Below are 20,360 nucleotides of genomic sequence, written 5' to 3'. Positions count from 1 at the left end.
GTACTAAAAATCTATAGGTCACGTCACATGTATTACAGATTTTCAGCACTGGCAGTCAATTTCGGAACACAGCTCTACGGCCTGTATGACAATATATTGTACAAAATGTTTAAAATAGTCATTGGTAAAGAGGAAAATAAATTATTTGACGAGGTATTCAACGTACGTTGAATGTACGGACGTAATGTACGTATTTCATGTTAGTTTTTCAAGATAAAAACGGGTTTTGAATGACAGTCCTTTAAAACGTTGTTTTTTTTAAACAGTTGTACATAATTTTGCACAAAATTGTACTTTTAAGTACGACATTCTTATAGAATGTTTCCCTTGGCAAAATCAAACAACTTTTTCTATTTTAAATTGTGTAAAAAATGTGGAAGAAATATATATACATATATTATTATTTCATTAAATACATATATGTATATATGTATATGTAATCCGTGGTTATAAATTAAGTTTTATATCTGTTTTTTTTTGTAATAACATTATTTATATTGATTTTGATTTTATTATAACATATTTTTTTGTTAATTTCAAAAATTGGCTGTAGTTGTCGTAATAGTTTGGATGATTTCTGAAATATTTTTGCTATAAATATGTTATTATTTTCAGTATTATAATAAATAAAACATGTGCATTTTTTTCCGATTAAACACTAGAAATACCAAAAGCTATTTTCAACCGTTTCTATTTTTTAATATCCTGTTTTTTATTGTAAAAGTAGAAAATGTAGATTATAATAAAAAAATTATTCCAATGTGCTCTCGTTATCAGTACTCTTTCGAAGACTCGCCGTGGTGTGGGTGAGGCGCCGCGCGCATTATGATTATATATACATGAAAATAAGAGAATAGTCAAAACGCGGAAACGATATCGATTTTTGGCCTCTGAAGATCTCGTCGTCGCCTCTCTGACTCGTCCCTGGGCGCAAATTTCCACGCCTTGTGACGGCAGCGGGGCGCTGCCATGAAGCGGCGGGCCGCAACGTCACACTGTATATATTTTTTTACATGTATCTCTAATTTTTTGAATGTTTTTTTATAGCAATTTTGTCACAAACCGTCGTGAATTATAAATCGTGTAAATTGAAACTAATACTCTTTTAATATCTTTTCTTTTTCTATGTTCTGTCCTGTATATTTTTGTCTATCCTTTTATATTTTTTTATGTCTATTCTTTATACCAATTTAAGTCTTTCTCTATCTCTCTCTTTCTTTGTTCTATCTGTATTCGTAGGAAATGTAAAGAATTGTTTTCTTTAATATTAAAGAAAACAATTTTTACATTTCCTCTTGACGGAAGAGACCACCACCTTCTAGCGGTTTCCGTTGAGCAACAATATGTACGTTGTCCATGTATTTATTTGAGAACAAATATTACAATAAATTTATCATATTATTGCACAAATAATTTATTCCTTTTTTAAATTTTATATTACATGTATTTGCCATTAGCGAAATAATTATACTATCAAAACAATATTCCTAAAACAAACAATATATAATTTAATGTTTTATTTCACTTTTTTTGTGTTAACAATAATTTATTTTCTATAATACATAACATGATTTTTTTTTTAGAAGAAAGCGTACATATTGGCCAAGAGTGGATTTCTATTATTTACGCTTTTTTTGTTTTTTATTTCTTTTATACAGTTTATTTTCAAAATAAAGATAATATAGTTTTATTAGATATTATTTATGTAATTGATCAATTTTACTAACATTTTTTGTTATTAGTTTTATTACTTTTAAATAACAGACACACGATAGTGTTTCACGCCTAGTGTGGGAAGGGATATTTTATTGTCATATGCAATGTCATAATATATATTTTATTCATAAATAACATCAGAACGGATACGCGAGACATAACAGACGAGCCAAGTCAGCCGACGCGCTAACGCATATGAACGCATACGCCGACTTTCGGACCGGCTATGGCTATATGGCTATGCTTATGTATGCGCTCTTCTACCCGCCCGAAGCTGGCCGAGCCGCGCCGAGTCGCCGCCGAGCGCCCAGCGCACACGTACACGGCTCCGTCAGCCGTGTGCGTGTCCCCACTAGGCGCGCAGCATGAAGTAAGAGAGAAGGAGGCCGAACTCCGTGAAACAAAAGTGGTCCCGATTTGTGGCACCGAATTGAGAGGGAGTCCGCTGAAGGGAATGGATTCTTATCGATGGGCGCCATTTTCAACCTATAGTGCATGCAACATATACTGTAGGATTTTCTGTACTCATGAACGCACCCTAACCTTACCCGGTCAGCTGTATGTACATGTTGCGTCTTGCGTCACTGGTCGCTGTATATGTTTGTTATTCCAATTTGCAAGCCATTTATAAAGCCAAATAAACTGAGAAAGCATTAAAAGGAAGTCTCTTTTATTGCGTGCATTGTGTTATAACGTAATCCGACAGCAGGAGACGGAAAATATCCACATCAAAAGCAATAAAACAAAAACGTAAGTAATGAAAGTAAACAAGTAAGCTTGATTAAATAAAAGTGAATAATGCATAATATTTTTTCAGTCGTATAATGGAAGAAAGCTCAAATAAAGTAGAGCATGAGACAGATGAATTAAAATTCAAATATTTGCAAAGAAGTTTGAATTTAGTTGAACGGCCTTCTTTGAATTGGGGATTTTCAAGTGGAAACGACAAGTTTTTCGGTTTTATGAAGGCAGAAAATGATTTCAGTGTCAGAAAAAGAATCGCTGTATTCCCAAATTTACATATTAATATTTATATTGATGACAAGATTATGCCCTTTTCAAAACATATAAAGGTAACAAGTATTGATGAAATTAGCGAAATTTTAAAAACGCTGGATTCAGTTTAATTCACATCCTGTTAATTGTACATTTACAGTAAATTGCAAACGTCTGAATTTATTTTATACAATTATACAATTATCAAATTATACAATCATCAAATTATACAATTATCAAATTATATAATCATCAAATTATACAATCATCAAATTACACACATACAAATGGAAAAAGAAAATAAAGTTACAATTTTATAATTTATGTTTTTTGTTTTTTATTCCCTTTATATACATTTTCTTTATTTATTATTGCACTTTATATATTTTCTTCTTAAACTCTTATGCACAGGTAAACAAACTGAGCACGAAGGGGCACGAAGTAAGAGACCGGAGCCGCCGGGTAAGGTTAGGGTGCGTTCACGAGATCACGAGTGCTGAAAATCCTACAGTATATGTTACATGCACTATAGGTTGAAAATGGCGCCCATCGATAAGAATTCATTCCCTTCAGCGGACTCCCTCTCAATTCGGTGCCACGAATCGGGACCACTTTTTCTACTCGCGCGCTATGAAGTTCGATCTCCTTACTCTTACTTCATGGCGCGCAGGCAGCGGGCAAACAGCACCATTGGCACCTCTGAACACAGCCCTTGTCAGTATGTTACCACGGAAATTCCCCATAAGCTGCTCTTACTAGTGAGAATCGTTTGTCCCAAAGTTTAGCCTAATTACGTAATGAATCTCATTAAAATTAGACTCATTTTAATCAGTAAGATCAGCCGCAAGTTGGCACAGAGCCGGATTTTGCATTTTGGCTCTTAAAAATTTATTATAAATAAAATACGGCCTCGCAGCTGACCCAACCTGACCCGTGTCTAGCTGCGCGTTTCCCCACATTTATTATGAATTTTATTTTGATCCTTTTTTCAAAATCCGGCTCTGTACCAGCTTGCGGCTAATCTTACTGATTAAAACGAGCATAAGTAAAATGAGATTCGTTAATTAATTAGGCTAAACTTTGGGAAAAGCGAATCCGTAATTCCCGACCGGCCGACAGAGGTCTCCACTCTTACTCCTGTCGACCCTTAACATAAGACATACGGGAGCCGCGCACGAGTGGCGAGCGCAAAGTACATCCATGTGAAAAGAGCAAAACGCGATAATCTCCAGGAATAAAGGTTCGAAAGATTACGAGACGGACCTAGTGTATGTGACCGAACTTGCGGTCTCGAATAAAAATACACTTACTTGTATTACAATAAATCGGTTGCCACTGTGTTTTAGACGCTTACACAGAACATGTATGCTTTTCAGTCACCTTGATGAGAGGCTTCTTTCTTTTCTTCTGGTTTCGAATATCAGTACGCTGCTTGGCTCGTGAACGTTTAACGGACAATGAGTTCCTCAAGTCTCGCACTCGCAATCAGTTCGCGTTACGTTACGATAACGAATTATAGGATAGGAAATATTAATGAATATAGATTTGTATTGATTTAACAATAACAAAATAATATATCTCACTATGGGTACATAAATACGCAATAAAAGATCAAATAATTATCTAACGGCTATCGGGCGTTAACCGGGTGCGATCCCGTACTACGCGTCGGTTTATATCTTAACAATGTAATTGCCGCTTAACAATCGATTGAAAAGTTAAAGATGATTACAAGTATACGCTGTCGCGAAACTAATCTTTCCCTTATTCGAGTATCACGAACATTAATTAGAATGCACGATATATCTATCTCTGAACACTAATCGAAAGACTACGTTCTCACGAAGTGGCTTTCACGATATATATTGTAACGGGAAAGACCTCGAGCTCAAGCTCGGGCTTCCTTATATACTCTTCTAGCTGTTCATTCCCACCATCTCCACTTTGGCCAATGAGCAGTCAGAAGCACTACTCTGTTGCTATCGTTCTCTCATGCAGTCAACTGGTCTGAACATGTTTCCAGAAACTTCCTCGGGAAGTAAACAACTTCAAGAGTATCAAATTACGTCAAAGACATTTGTCGACGTTTAATTAAAATGCTTCTACGTTTTGGACATGCGACTACATGTTTTCATCATTCAATCTTGCACAGCTAGGCACGAATATGAAATAAAATATATAAATACATTACATGATAAATCCTACGCACAATAATCCTAAATGCGCTTTTGTGTCCATTTTGCAATATTACACACACTTATATTCTCTGTACAATAATTAGCGGTTAATCCCTGCTCATTACATGTGTTGCTAATATCGCGTATTTATTCATACATTTGATCTCCCTTTTTATTTTCAAGTACATCATTCAGGCATTCCAGGATTATCAGGACTCACCAGGTAGGTATAGGTAAGTATACTCAATGTATTAAACACGTTAATAACGTAAAATAATCGCTTATTCCCTTTTTCAGGAATTTTAGGTGAAATCTTATAAAACGCTCTTAGCGCTCGCAAAACGCATCCAACAATTTCTATTATATATAGAATTAACGAATCTATCCTTATAATTACGTTAACACGTTTATTTGAATAAATGACATAACTGACCTAGGTCAATATGAAATCTTCAAATACGTATCTTTATGCAAATCTGACTACAGGAATATCTTTCTTGATTCAATACAATTTCTCTTATGCAACAAAACGCGTATAATTATCGGTAATTATGAAATTCGCAAAATTTATAAAAATCTGCAAAAATGCTTCGATTTGAATAAATGAAGATTTGTTGGATTCCTCTTACGATCAATAAACTTATTCTAACAAAAAAAATAAATATTTATGCAAATTACGTAAGTTCGCTGAAATTTACAAACTTTTGAGATAATGACTCGATTTGGAATCAAACGTTATTTCTGGGCTTCTTACGTCCCTTTGAACTCATATCTATCGAAATAATCGTTAATTAATCAATAATTAACGATTTTGTCAAGATTGACCAACTTTCGTAATTCAAGGAAAATTAATGTTTTCACGCTATGGACGTCTTTAGACAGTCCCATTAAACAATACTGTGACGTCAAAAACTCAAAAACTTTATTATTTAAACTTTTGGCCAAAATTGGTCATTTCTGGAAATAATGTAAAAATTGAGAAAAGCACCTCAGATTCTCATCATTTGAGATCATTCTAACTCATATCCATGGTCAAACCTTCATCATTAGGCTTATTCTCAATTTTCGATGACTCTAATTTGAAAAGTTAAAAATCTCAAATAAATAAAAATTTAGTAAATAAACTATATGGGTCTCTTCTTGAGATCATTAGTAAACAATTAAAACCGTTCGCGGCTCAATCGTACGCTTATTAACAAAGTTCACAAAAATCAGTGAAAATCTAAAATAAAGCAAAATTCGATAAATAAACTATATGAGCAGTCTCTCTGAGACATGACAAAACACTTAAGCCCATTTTTAACGCAATCGTACCATAAACGGCGAAGTTCACCTAAACAGGTAAAATGTCGTTATTTTGAGAAAAATAAGTTTTTGACATCATAAACATTATATTTAGGACTAAACTAATCGTTTAAGACCTGAATCGTCAAAATCGGACGGTAAACAAAAAAGTAGGTCCGAAGGTGTCCAAAAGAAACAGGTAATGTGCGATTTGAAATAAGAAATGCATGGGTAATTCTTCAGTTTAGCTACAGCAGCACAAAAAACGATGAATTTAGGCTCATTCGACGCGTTTTTGCACGAAACAAAAGAATCTGGCAGAAGAAAGTGTCGCTCTGTCCTGCGACGCGAGATATTAAACGTTAAAGTTTACAGAAATCAGGTTATGATTCCTGTCATACCGACGAGCTGTAGCGACTACGACCATGTCCTGTGGCCACATACGTGGTCGCACGCGCATGTAAAACTGCGCCAATTTTAAATGAATCAATCGTGCAGAATAACCAAGCATCTCGATTCAAGCAGTTAGGTCTCACGCTGAGAGTTTCTTTAGTTTAATTATGCGTGGGAAGCATGCATGTGCTTTATAATTTCGCCGAAGGCCCCCCCTTGCACCCCCCGTGTGTGTGTGTGTGTGTGTGTGTGTGTGTGTGTGTGTGTGTGTGTGTGTGTGTGTGTGTGTGTGTGTGTGTGTGTGTGTGTGTGTGTGTGTGTGTGTGTGTATGTGTGTGTGTGTGTGTGTGTGTGTAGGTATGTGTGTGTGTGTGTGTGTGTGTGTGTGTGTGTGTGTGTGTGTGTGTGTGTGTGTGTGTGTGTGTGTATGTATGTATGTATGTATGTGTGTGTGTGTGTGTGTGTGTGCTTCCCCCGCATAATTAAATTAAAGAAACTCCAAGCGTGAGACCTAATTGCTTGAATCGAGATGCTTGGTTATTCTGCACGATTNATCTGTTTAATGATTTTCGTTAAAGCAGGGCACACACACACACGTGTGTATGTCCTGCTTTATAGAAGTTGTGATTTTCGTTAAAAAAAAGCGTCATTTAATCTATTGTACATAAATTAGATGACGCGCTTTAAACACTTGGTAAATATGTATAATAGCGGACCCAGCCCCAATGACCTTGACTTTGACATATGTTGTCAAGGGCACCTTCCTGAATGACCTTCGGAAGGTTTTAGCCGTCGCTCGTTACTCGTTAAAAAGTTATAAACAAAAAAGTTTGGAAAATATAGCAGCTATTTTGAGTATTGAAAAGTTCACGCATACACTTTCCACGCGAACCTAGGTCCACCCCCACCCTCCCCCTGCTTTCAGGGGATGTGCGGTAGCGACATATATATTGTGTGTGCATAAACAGTACACACGTAAGCGAGAAAGGGGCTACCGCACCTCCCCCGAAAGCAGGGGGAGGGTGGGGGTGGACCTAGGTTTGCGTGGAAAGTGTATGCGTGAACTATTTCGACATATATATTGTGTATGCATAAACAGTATACACGTAAACAAGGAACGGGCTACCGCACATCCCCCGAAAGCAGGGGGAGGGTGGGGGTGGACCTAGGTTCGCGTGGAAATAAGTGTATGCGTGAACTATTTCGACATATATATTGTGTATGCATAAACAGTATACACGTAAACAAGAAACGGGCTACCGCACATCCGCCGAAAGCAGGGGGGTGGTGGGGGTGGACCTAGTTTCGCGTGGAAGTGTATGCGTGAACTATTTCGACATATATATTAGTTATTTATGCCTTTCAATATTCAAAATAGCTGCTATATTTCACTTTGCATGCGCGTGCGACCACTGAGCATGCGCATGTGGCCGCAGGGCATGGTCGTTAGTCGCTGCATCTCGTCGGTATGACAGGAATCAGGTTATGATTGAACTTTAACAATTAATATCTCGCGTCGCGGGGCAGAGCGACACTTTTTTCTGCCAGATTCTTTCGTTTCGTGCAAAAACGCGTCGAATGAACCTAAGTTCATCGTTTTTTGTGCTGCTGTAGCTAAACTGAAGAATTACCATAACAGTAATGAATTTACCTGTGTCCTGAGACATATGAAAGAGACGCACAGTTTTGATTTTGAAGAAACTGTCAAAGACTTGACTTTTTATCAAAAAGTAAAGAACTGTCGCGTTAACAATTAACTTTATGTTTTTAACGATATACTTTTCTACAACGTATTATCAAATTACAGGTGAAAGTAGTTAATTATTGTTGAAGGTAGAGATTTATAACACCGTTAACTTGCAACTGAAAAGTTTATTTGGTTTACACACAGCGCAACGTGCGGGAGGCAAGAAGAACATAGACAACTAAAATACAAGACAGGGATACCTCGATTCGCAAACGTAACTAACGCCGCACTCATGTATTAAGCGAAACCTTTATTGGAATGTGAACAAACAACAATTATATAAAAAGACAAATTTAATTAAAACGATATATTTTCTGCGAAACAGAATCAGATAACGTTTTAGAGCATGTGAAGAATCAGCAACACTGTAATATTGCCACGCAAAAAGTTTGGGATCAGCCAGAGTAAATATGATTAGAATTACACAGAATTTATCTATATAAAAAATTATATTAATTATTAAATCTTTTACCATTTATTTTTTCCAGATATTATTTTCTTATGTCTGAAAATGACTCGTTTTTGTACAATCTTGACGCAACTAGTAACAGCGATGGAGAAAGCGATATTGAGAATCTTACTGAAGCAATGTAAGTATATATTGGAAGAAAATAATACATCAATTATAAAATTAAAACAAATAATGCATTCAAAAAATTTCAGGTGTAGTTTATAAACGATTTTCCCTGAATGGAAGCTACTTTATCCAGTATTTTAATCAAAAGTTTTTTGTTAATTTGTGTTATCGTGTGAAGTACTACTCGATTGCATCCTTATACATTAAGATTTCATATATATATTTCTGCTGTTATTATCTACTAATAAATTTATCTATATTAAGGAGGCTCTTTTACCTCGATCATAATATGACAGATCTTTATGAAATTAATATATGTTGTAAAGTGAACCACAACGGACCGATGCCCAAAACTTGAGCATAGGTTGACGATAAAAACTGTAAAAATATCAGTATTGAAATTCGCATTTTTAACACAGGGCATATGGTAAACACTAAAATTTTTACCGGAAGTGATGTATTTTCTTGGCAAGTTTGCGAGCCAGGTAAACAAAAAACTAAGGAATTGTAGTTAAAATAATAATCTTTCTAATGATAAGAAGAAAACTTGGTGTTGACGATTAGTTATAAAAGATATTGTAGTTTTAATATGACTTACGACAGGTTAGGCGAATGATCTTCCGAGTGTCAAAATCGCGCCAAGTTTCTAACCTCACTTGCACATGTCTTTTCTCTGCGCTGTATGGTAGCGGCATAATTATTCTCTCGCGCATTGACAACCTTTATTTTCGCGAATTTTCCTTTCATTTTCCCTCTCAGCATTCTCACGTTATATCTTTCTTTTGGCTCCATCTCTTCATCGCATCATTCGCTACAACGCTACACGGCTACACCTCACTTAGCTGCAGACTGCTACAGACGACGTTGTGACACGCGCATGTTCTGCTCTTTAGCACTGACGTAGTCAACTGACTTATTGTATAAATTTTAATATTTACACTAATAGAACATATAACTTACTCTTACACTATGTAAAAATCATTATTTATTTTTTTATTTAATTTTCCGATAATTTTATAACCAATTATTAATGATAATTTTTCGGTTGCTACATTGATTAGAGCAGCCGGGTAAGAGCCTCCTTAATTGCTTATTATATATGGTATACATTTTCTTAACTGTATGAGGTATAATAATCCGGACGTTTCGGCTCCACATTGAGCCGTCTTTAGCGGTGTAAAAATGAGTAAAAGTAAGATTAGATTAGAGAAATGATGAATTATATTATATATAGCTAGAAATTTTATTGTCAACAATTCTGCTTGGATTAATCGTCGATTGAGTTATTCAAAATTTACGAGGCGGACCTGGAAGATGACATCTTAGAATAAGATAATTCGGACGAGGGGAGCACCAACGGCGAAAATTATCCGTTGAATTCAGACTTGATGATGTGCAAGAGGTAATTCGGTCTTCAACCGACTTTTACCTAACAGTATATTTTGATAGATCATGGCATACTTTCTTTGTAAACTTTTTGAATTTTTGCAATATCTTCAAAATTGAAGAAAATATAGTACACGAAAATGTGCGTGACGTCATAATGTTGTTGCGAAATCTTTTGAAGTTGCCGTCATCAAAGAAACTTCAGAAAGCTATAACTTTCTCAAATTTGGGTTTTTTTTTTAATTCAAAAAGTACTAAAAATCGGCTTAGATTCTCTACATTAATTATGGATACCGCTTAATAAAAAAATTTTACTTGAGAACCCAATTAAAGACAGACGTGTTGGAAATTTTCAAATTTATGACTTGATCAATGCTCGTTCTTACGAATGTATATCTTTCAGCTGCTCGACTTGAAAATCAGATTGCAGATACGCTTACGCATATATTATATTGCTCTTTACTACATTGGAGATTATTTCAACTGTGCCGAGAAGGCTGCCCATGTTTTTCTGACTATCTGTGAAAATATGAAGGATAATAAGGTCTTCAAAAATGCGGACTCGGCAATTGAATCCGTTATAGAAAACGTAAAAAGCGTTAGCAGCTTGTACACCCATGTGTACATTATAATATATTATTATTAAATTATAGTCCAGTCAAAATACGATTAACCTAGAAAAAATTGCAACACAAGGTTTTATTACGTTATTGTGTTCAGAAAAATATACTGAACAACATATTCAAATTCCGCCATTTTCCGCTATCCCTAAGTATGTTTTTTATTAACATTTTATAAACAAATTTGTTTTTCTCCACAAATACGATGAATTTTGAAATTTTTGTAGAGATCAAAGTTGTAGAACAGACAAATATCTACAAAATATATATATATATATATATATATATATATGTGTGTAGGATTATAAAAAAATATATTAAAAACAAAAACAATAAAAAAAAATGGGGTGACAATCCAGCCAACAGCCTCCTTGTGGCCACCCTGGAAACAGATGCTAACTTATCTGGCTAATGTTGGCCGTAAGCGCGCAGCGCTATAATGTGTGTTTTGAGCTTCCGTTGCAAATATCTCAAATAATATGAAATATTTCGAAAAATTCATAAGAACATTTTTTGTAGATATTTGTCTGTTCTACAACTTTGATCTCTACAAAAATTTCAAAATTCATCGTATTTGTGGAGAAAAACAAATTTGTTTATAAATTGTTAATAAAAAACATACTTAGGGATAGCGGAAAATGGCGGAATTTGAATATGTTGTTCAGTATCCCAAGCAGCATTTTGACGTCCGCCCGACGTTAAAATAAACACACTTAACGTTGGTATCCAACGTTTTTGCTACGTCGTTTCAACCCTCTTTTGCACTAATTTGGGGAATCAAATTTAGGTTGTACCAACGTTGGAATCCGACTTATATAAGTTAAATTGAGGTTACATTTTTTTCACCAGTTTTAACGTTGGTATGTAAACTTTGATTTTGTACACTCTGCTAGACCTGAGGTTATTTTTTCACAACGTACATTTTAGGTGTAGTTTTCGTGCTTCCATTCAAACCATATGACGGCATTGGTGTAATAAATGTATCATAATACGTACTTATCAATTTAGCACAAATAAAATGGCTTTATAGGAAAAATATAGTTTGCGCAGTCTTTGATACTATTGTATAATTTTGCCATAAATACACGAACCCAGTACTGAAATTGTATAACAAAACCCATTTTATTGATAAATGTGGAAATGATAGGTCAAAATTAAACGAATCCTTTCTAAAATATTCCAATTTACTAAATATTCTAATAAATAACTAAAATTTTTTAAAGTGTAGATTTTAATTTTTTTTCATCAAAATTACTTTTAATATAAATATGTTGTCTCAAAATTTCTTAACAACAGATATTATATAAATGCTTTAAATTGTTAATAAAGTGCGTTAAAAAATTTAAATCTAAATATACTGGAAAATGGCGGATTATTTGCCTTCCTCTTTGAGGAATGAAAATGGCGAAGTCAGCGTTCCACACTATATCAAACTTTACGTAGTAAAAGGTGCGATAAATTCTACTAAAATTTGTCTTTTCGTATAAAATAATTAACTTTTTCCGACTTTTCCAAACTAAGTAGTATACCACTGTAGGCAAAATTGTACCTATATTGACTAAAAGTCTTAACAAGGTCGCCAAACTGACTTAACATGTCGATAAAGTATTAATTAGTTGAAAATTTTATACTAGATTTGCGAATGAGTCGTATATCTTAACCAAATCCGACCTATGCAATACCATCTATATGGTGATCTAGAGCATGGTTATTGCAGCCGTGCAGCCACGCGAACGCGCTCTCGAGCTGTGAACCGCGCGGCGCGCGCGCGTTGTTTCCCGACGACGCGACGATAACCGCGTGAGATGAGATGGACCGGTTCGGCCGTGGATCGTCAACATTCGTCGCATAGTCCTCGTAGCTCACGCACGACGCCGCGAATTGCCGTCGACGATGCCCGCTTGACGCAGCAGTAATCTGCTCTACATTTTTTTAGACAGAATTTGTTACCATTTCTCGCGATTTCTTAACGTCAGTCAGAAATGACCACAGGCGACGTTTCACAACGTTAGCGTTTTACAACGTTTGATAACAAAACGTTGGTTTACGTTGGGAATTACGTATTGAAGTCGCTCGAAAAGTGTAGTGCAGAGTATAACGTCAGGCGAACGTTAAATATCTTAACGTCGGGTAATAGGACTTAAACTGTTTCGAATTTGACGTTGGGAAAGTGATAAAAAAAGCACGTCGTAATTTTAACGTTTAGACAACGTCCAAAAAACGTTAGTAATTATAAGTTACATTTTATAACTTTCTTGAACCGCTTACAACGTTGTGATTAGTAGAAAAGTAGTCCTTAGTCGGAAAGTTAACCGAAAAATGCTGCTTGGGATATTTTTCTGAATACAATAACGTAATAAAACCTTGGGTTGCAATTTTTTCCAGGTTAATCGTATTTTGACTGGACTAAATATATACTTAGGTTGATTGGTTGCCACAAGATATACAAATTTTAGCGGCATTAAGAGAAGCTGGCGTTTCCAATTTGCAAGGACCAGGGGCCGAAATGAAAACCGTTTATACGTCCGCGGCACTCTCCGAGCTCCACTGATTGCTAGCAGCAGCGAAGAAAGAAATTTTAACCTGCAAAAGAAACAATCAAGAATTCACAAAGAGATTTTCACACAGACATATATAGCGACGACCCAACCCTAAGAGCACAGTTGACGGAAAGTCGACGGTAAGCTGACTTTTATAAGTCGACTTCTAGTCGACTTCTAAAAATGGCAGAAAGTCGACTAAAAGTTGACTTCTAAATAGGCGACTTCTAAAAATGGCGGAAAGTCGACTAAAAGTCGACTTCTAAATAGTCGACTTAGAAAAGTCGATTTTCCGTCGACTTTTATAAGTCGACTTCTAGTCGACTTCTAAAAATGGCGGAAAGTCGACTAGTCAAAGTCGACTTCTAAATAGTCGACTATAAAAAGACGGAAAATAGTCAAGCGGCGCGTCATGCATTATCAATATGGCGGCGAATCTCGAGGAGACTGGAGGAGCAAATTAAAGTTTACGCGAGTGCAAGGAATACATGCCGCGAGATAGGACACGATAAGACGTCGTAAAGCGCCGCGCTATCAACCACCGCCACGAAACGTCGTCGTCGTCGTCATCATTGTCTTCCCGTTGACTTCCTCGATTAGATCAGAATACTGGAATTTGACTGATGGTGCTGCAATATGTTTGAAACGCTTGTCTACAACAAGAATTGTTACAGAATGCCGTTACTAACCGACATGGAAGCGAAATTGCTGCGCCAGATAGTTCTTGCAGGTATGGCGGATTTAAAAGAGGATCGAGGATAAGGCCAAGTGGAAACATGCTTACAGGTTAGGTTAGGTATGGTGTGTTATTAATTATCACCGATAATTAAGACCTATTGAATGCGACCTCTCCATTCTGAACCATCTTTCAGAACAAATGGAGGAACCTGTGTTCATGCATTCTTCGTGCGTTCTACGGAAAATCAGTTCGAAATAGGTGGTTTATAAAAAGGTGTACGAAACGAATAAGATATATGCGAGGTGTCACGGCGATAGAACCCGAATGATTGCCGAAATTCGCTTCCACGCTATGCCATCTTAGTGAACCATTGGTTGATCCACCGCCAAGGTATTTTTATCACAATTGTTGCTTTATAATGTTTTTCCTATTTATTTATAAAGATATTAATCTTCATTATGATCGAATATTATTGTCATTTATAGATATAATCAAAGAACCGGGAAGATCATTTGCCGCGTGTCTGGTACATTTGGAAAGGCCGGATAGGCACTACCATCGATGGATATAGAGCATCTGTGGATGGTGTGAAGTAGTTCGCGTATTTCTTCTTGGAGGATCAAGTGTACCCTAAGCTGAAACGATTTGTTCCGTCGCTGCTGACGACACCTGGGAGCATCACCAAGTCATGGGCCAGGTAAATCGTTATTTTATCTCCTTTCGATTTCACGTTGATTCATCGAATAGATTACATCAATTCAATACGATTTTTTCAGGTTGATACCACGCACTCAAGCAATAGTACAAACGCTGTAGTCGCAGGGAGTCGTGTCCAAATACAAACTGCTAGAAATCTGGGGTTTGGATGAAAAATGTGAGATTTTAATTTATAAAATAATATTTAGATATTATCATAGAGTAGACTTCTATACAATACTAGACCGCTGACAGGCATCTTGGCCGTGATGCTTGCCGCCATGTTGATTTTAGTCAAGATATGCTATACTGCAGATTCTATACAAGTGGTTTTATACAAGATTTTTATACAATAGTCTGGCATATACAGAATGTCCAAAAGAAAGGGTTTAATACTACAGGAGTAGTGGTTCGATTTCGGCATTTAAGTACGCTACACGTTGAAGGCATGACTTACAAACTTATTGTTAACATGTACCAATATTTAACACAAAAACATTCGCCTGCTTCGTTATGTACTGTAATAACGAATGCAGATAAACGCACATCATGAGCAACTGAACACCCGATAGTGACTTATTGTTAATTCAATATGGCCGCACCCTTCACTAACATTTGCACCTCGCACTCGCATCAGCTTTTCGGCAGTGCGCCCATAGATGTTAATGGTCTAGTATAAAAGTCTGTGAATATTATATATTTATAATTTTAGTTCTGTTGTCAGCTTACAAGAAGTGGCTGCCGGAATCCGCGCACGCAAAAGTGGCACAGATATGACGGCACACAGTGGCCGCCTTTGTAATTAAGAATAAAATATTAAGATTGTAATTATACAGTTTTTTAGATAATTAAATTATTTTATATATGAAAAAAAATCGAAATGCATCAGTTTTAGTCTTCCAGCAAAGGGTCGATTGTGTATCTTGAAATAATGAGGTAAAAATTACAAAAGTGAGAAAATTCATTAACGTATCTACGATTTTATTTATCAAAATCTAATAAAATCTTTTAACTTTTGTCATTTTCACCTTCATTTAAGATACACAACCGACCAGTTTATTTTATCGACTTTAAAAGTTGGCGGGAAGTCGACTTCCCGTCATGACGAAAAGTCGACTTTTAGTCGGCGTTTTTTGAGACATTCGCCGACTTCAAGTCGACTTCAAGTCGACTTTCGTCCTTAAAAAAGTCGACTTTCTGCCAAGTCAGTATCGGTAGAAGTCGACTTCAAGTCTTTTGCTCTTAGGGAAGCCTGTCGAGAAAGAGTATACTTCTACTGTACATTGTGCTCATTTATTAAAATAAAAAATAATATTCTATTAATATGTCATTTAAATTAATGACTCTATGCTGAGAGTTCAAACGAGAATTCGTAGCGCATCGGTGTGCTGTGAATGAACGTACGTCTTGAGCGAAGACGTGTACATACATATATGCCGGCGTTAGGTGTGTATGCATACGTTTCTTGGTGTAGCCAGTCAAGGAGTATCCGATGGTATCGCTGGATAATTAGCTCGCGAGCTTAGGAGTTTCGATGATCGCGAGAATCGTCCTCGCGATCGCTCTTCTTAGGTAGGTCGCTTATTGAGGCAACTTTTAATTCGTTTTACCGCCACGAGGGTCGTTACGAACGAGTAATGCCGACAAACATAACCAACAAATCAAGCTTTATGATTATCACGGTCACAGTCAGACTGTAGTGATTGTCGTACCTAGCAAAAAGATTGAAAATAATTAAAACGGGATTGCCAGGAATTCAATTAAGGACTCTCCGAATTCCATTCTGTCCAAAAAAAGGGATTGAAATAGTTTCAATATATCATGGAATAAATGGAATTCTTTATTTTGAAAAGAATTTGTCTTTTTTGAATCCCATCCAATTCCAACACAAAAATATTATATTACTGAATGCCAGGTTAGGGATTGGAAAGTTTCGTGATGAATTCCATTGAATACCCTTGATTCCGTTAATGAAATGAATACCACTGAATGCCAGGTTAGGGATTGAAAAGTTTCGTGATGAATTCCATTGAATACCATTGATTCCGTTAACGAAATGAATACCATTGAATGCCAAACTAGGAATTAAAAATTTCCGTATTGAATTTTATTGAATTCCGTCTATTCTGACAATAAAATAAATACCGTTGAATGCCAGGATAGAGATTGAAAAGTGTCCGTGTTGAACTCTGTGGCGGTACGCGCCACCAATAGTACACGCCCGCGCGGTATCTGCATTACCGGCAGTTCGCGTCGACGCCGCTAGGCGTCGCATCGCCGGGGCATCTTCTCGAGTTCAAAGTTTCGTCTCGACCGCTATGTAAAGGGACCTTTTACAGGGCCTGACAGATCTTACAAATCTCATTTTTGGGCTAATTGTCCGTCGGCAGTAGTGCGTGTAATGCCCTTAGGCATACACAAAAGCTCACCGACGAACAACGGCGCTTGGTCGCCCAACGGAGGCGCGATAGGTTTCCTAAATCATCTAATGCCATGCAATTGAAAATTTCTTTTTTGGATTCCATAGGATTGGACCATCTCATTTCGAATCCCATCTAATTTCATCTAATTTCGCCAAAAAAGGGATTCAAAGGTATTAAAAAATTTTTTAATATTTTTTAATCCTGTTGCGTTTGCTGGGTAACTACGTAAAGTGCATTGTCTCCATTCCCGAGAATTCCATCGGCAAGACGTACATTGTGCCCGAGGAACGGCATAAAGCTCGCGTCCGCCAGACAGTGATGTCGACGTAAAGTTTTGCATAGTGAGCGGCGATCACGAAAAGTTCTTTAAAGCGGAGGAGCGCACGGTCGGTGATTATGCCGCTCTTTATGTCTCGTCCGGATGGAAACTATGTAGTCGTGCCCCTGCACGCGTATCAACAACAGTATTCAAAGCTCTGCCAAAAAGCAAAAAAGAGGCCGCCTCCCGCAGCCGCGCGCGCCGCGCGCCTGCCGCGCGCGCCTCACTTCTTCATTGTGTTCTGTTCGCTCTTATCAACAACACGTGTACCACATTTTTAACCTTTCGCTTTTTGTTTTCTTTAGGACTTTTTTTTCCGTATTAAGTCCGTTATGCCAAAGCATAAGAAGGCAGATAGACACTCTTCCTCGAGAAGAGGGTTTCGATATTATTTTCCAAATGAAAGCTCGCATAAACGCGCTCATAAAGACAGACATCGAAGGGAGAGATCCAGGGATTTCAGCTCATCGGACGACAGCTATTTAGCGAGAGAATCATCGACGCGACGTTCCCGGTCCAAGGAAAGTAACCATGTGATTCTCCAAGGTATTCAGCAATTTCTTGCGGATCGAAACGGCTCACATAACCTAGACAAGTGTCAAGTTAGTTCACCCGCAGAGGTTAGATCGGCCCAAGACGTTGCCTCAGCATTGTCTTTGGCATCCGTTACGCCACATGCTTTAGAGCAAGAGCATGAAGAACACACGGCCGCGCAAGCGAGTCGCGGCGTTGTACCAGGTATGTCCTCTTGTCGACCCAGTTTTTTTCCGGATATCTGGCAAAGAGAGGGCATAACCGATGTGTTTCTTCACTCTGTCTTTTTTCTGCGTAGCCTCAGCGGAGATCGTTACCATCTCAGAGGAAAACCGCACATCAGGGGTAATGTATCCTTCACCTACCCACCCGCCACTGTCGTTCCCGAATCTCAGGACCCGGAGGTCGTCCCTGAGACACACGCTTTACTCAACGAGCTTTTTGGAAAACCTCAGGTTCTTCCCACATCAGCTCTTTAAAATTCCGTCGTTTTGAACTTAATCCAGACGGAGTCGCGAGGTGGCCTTAAAGCTGAGATTTGCACTAACCTTCTGACGAAATACGAGATGAAGGAGGAGCTTGCAGCTTTGGCTCCACCAAAGTTGAACAAGGAAATCATCGCAGCATTGACCCCTTCAGTCATGAAAAGAGACGAGTACCAACTGTCTTCACAGACACAGGTAGGGGCTTGTCTCAACGCCTTCGGCACGGGCATGTCGCTGTTGTTGAAGCCAGAGGTTTTACAGGATCTCAGGGACGAGGCAAAATCGGCCATAACATTATTTGCAGAAGGCATTCACCTGCTTGCCGACCATCACTACCGTCTCTCACTCGCGAGGAGAGCCTTCACCGAGCCTTCTCTCAACATCTTGGGTAAAAACGCCGCAAAGTCAGCACTTATCGACGAGTTCCTCTTTGGCAAGAATTTTGCCGAAACGCTCAAAGCGGCTCAGATTTGTGAAAAAACCGGTCGCGAGGTCTCCAAACCAGTTCCTCAGGTGGGGAAGAAAACGCTACAACCTGTCCGTCAAGCAGCTCAGCAACGTGGCCAGCCTCAAGCATCTAGGCCTTCGGGAAACAGGAAGACCCCTGTCCGTCCACCAGCGGCTCGTCGATCAGGGGCCCACCACTACCAGAGCCGACGCCATCGCTCCCAGTCCTGAACCAGATCTCGATACCACTGTTAAACGATGTAAGTTTGGCTGGCCGTTTAGCCAAATTTTTTTAGGCTTGGTTGGATATTATCTCTGACCCTGTGGTTCTGGAAGCTATAAAGGGCTACCGTATCCCTTTTGCCAGCTCACCACCATCAAGGACCTTTCTTACTGAACCTAACCTGTCACCTGCTGCTGCACTAGCCTGCGATTCAAAGATAAAACGATTATATCAATTAGGGGCCATCGTTCCTGTCGAACCTAGCAAGGATCAGTTTCTTTCATCTTTCTTTTTAGTGGATAAACCGTCGGAAAATAAAAGATTTATTTTTAATCTGTGAGATTTTAATTCGCACATCGAGCCCCCACACTTCAAATTAAAGGATTGGCGCACTGTGATTCGCCTTATGCTACCGGGTTGTTACATGGCATCCCTCGACCTACAGGACGCTTACCTCCTGGTTCCAATCTTCGAGGGTCACAGAAAATTTCTTCGATTTTAGTGGCGGGGAAAAACCTTTGAATTCACAGCCTTACCTTTCGGCCTCTCTACAACCCCTTATATATTCACGAAGATCCTTCGACCGGTAATCACTTCCCTCCGCAGAAGAGGAAACGCTTGGCCGCCACAAGCCAGTTATCCCTGTGGTAACTTTTCTGACACCTCTTGCTGAAAACTCTTCAAGCCAAAAGGATCGATAGGCCGTGCTTTCGCAGTCTCTATGCGTACTGAACATCGAGATCAAGCCAGTTTTTGCCCTTTTGCTCTACGCGAGGTTTCTGTCCTTGCTGAGCTGGCCTTAGGACACCTGCGTTATTCTTTGACAGATGTACCGCCCCAGTCAAACTCCCCGTCTGGCAGTGTCCTCGAATCGGATCACGCGGGAGTATTAACGGCGATCGGCCGCGAAGCCTCACGCCACTCTGACACGCTTGGCTCTAGAACACCGTGACCGCCGGGACCGGGGGCACGAAACCCTCGGGGCACGCGCTCCGCCTAACCGAGTAAGTAAGGAAACGATGAAAGTAGTGGTATTTCACCGGCGATGTTGCCATCTTTCACTTATTTAGACGATTTTCTCCTTTTTGGCTCATCCATCGAGGAATGCCGAGCTAATA

At 38.2% G+C, this 20,360-nt stretch overlaps 2 long non-coding RNA genes across 2 annotated transcripts; both read left to right on the top strand.

Annotated features, from left to right (window-relative positions):
* Positions 1–1,763: 1,763 nt before the first annotated feature.
* LOC143904052 (uncharacterized) lies at positions 1,764–4,440 on the top strand. The gene is made up of 3 exons (XR_013258839.1): positions 1,764–2,466; positions 2,534–3,470; positions 3,785–4,440. It is a non-coding gene; the product is annotated as an uncharacterized LOC143904052 (long non-coding RNA).
* A 9,775-nt stretch (positions 4,441–14,215) lies between these two features.
* LOC143904026 (uncharacterized) lies at positions 14,216–16,020 on the top strand. Its single transcript, XR_013258835.1, has 5 exons — positions 14,216–14,232; positions 14,309–14,505; positions 14,601–14,812; positions 14,892–14,989; positions 15,524–16,020. It is a non-coding gene; the product is annotated as an uncharacterized LOC143904026 (long non-coding RNA).
* Positions 16,021–20,360: the final 4,340 nt, after the last annotated feature.

The sequence above is a fragment of the Temnothorax americanus genome, unplaced genomic scaffold (genome assembly GCF_048541705.1).
Source record: "Temnothorax americanus isolate GAGA-0224 unplaced genomic scaffold, ASM4854170v1 Scaffold5, whole genome shotgun sequence".
Lineage (NCBI taxonomy): Eukaryota > Metazoa > Arthropoda > Insecta > Hymenoptera > Formicidae > Temnothorax > Temnothorax americanus.
This window is presented reverse-complemented; position numbering and strand designations above follow the sequence as displayed.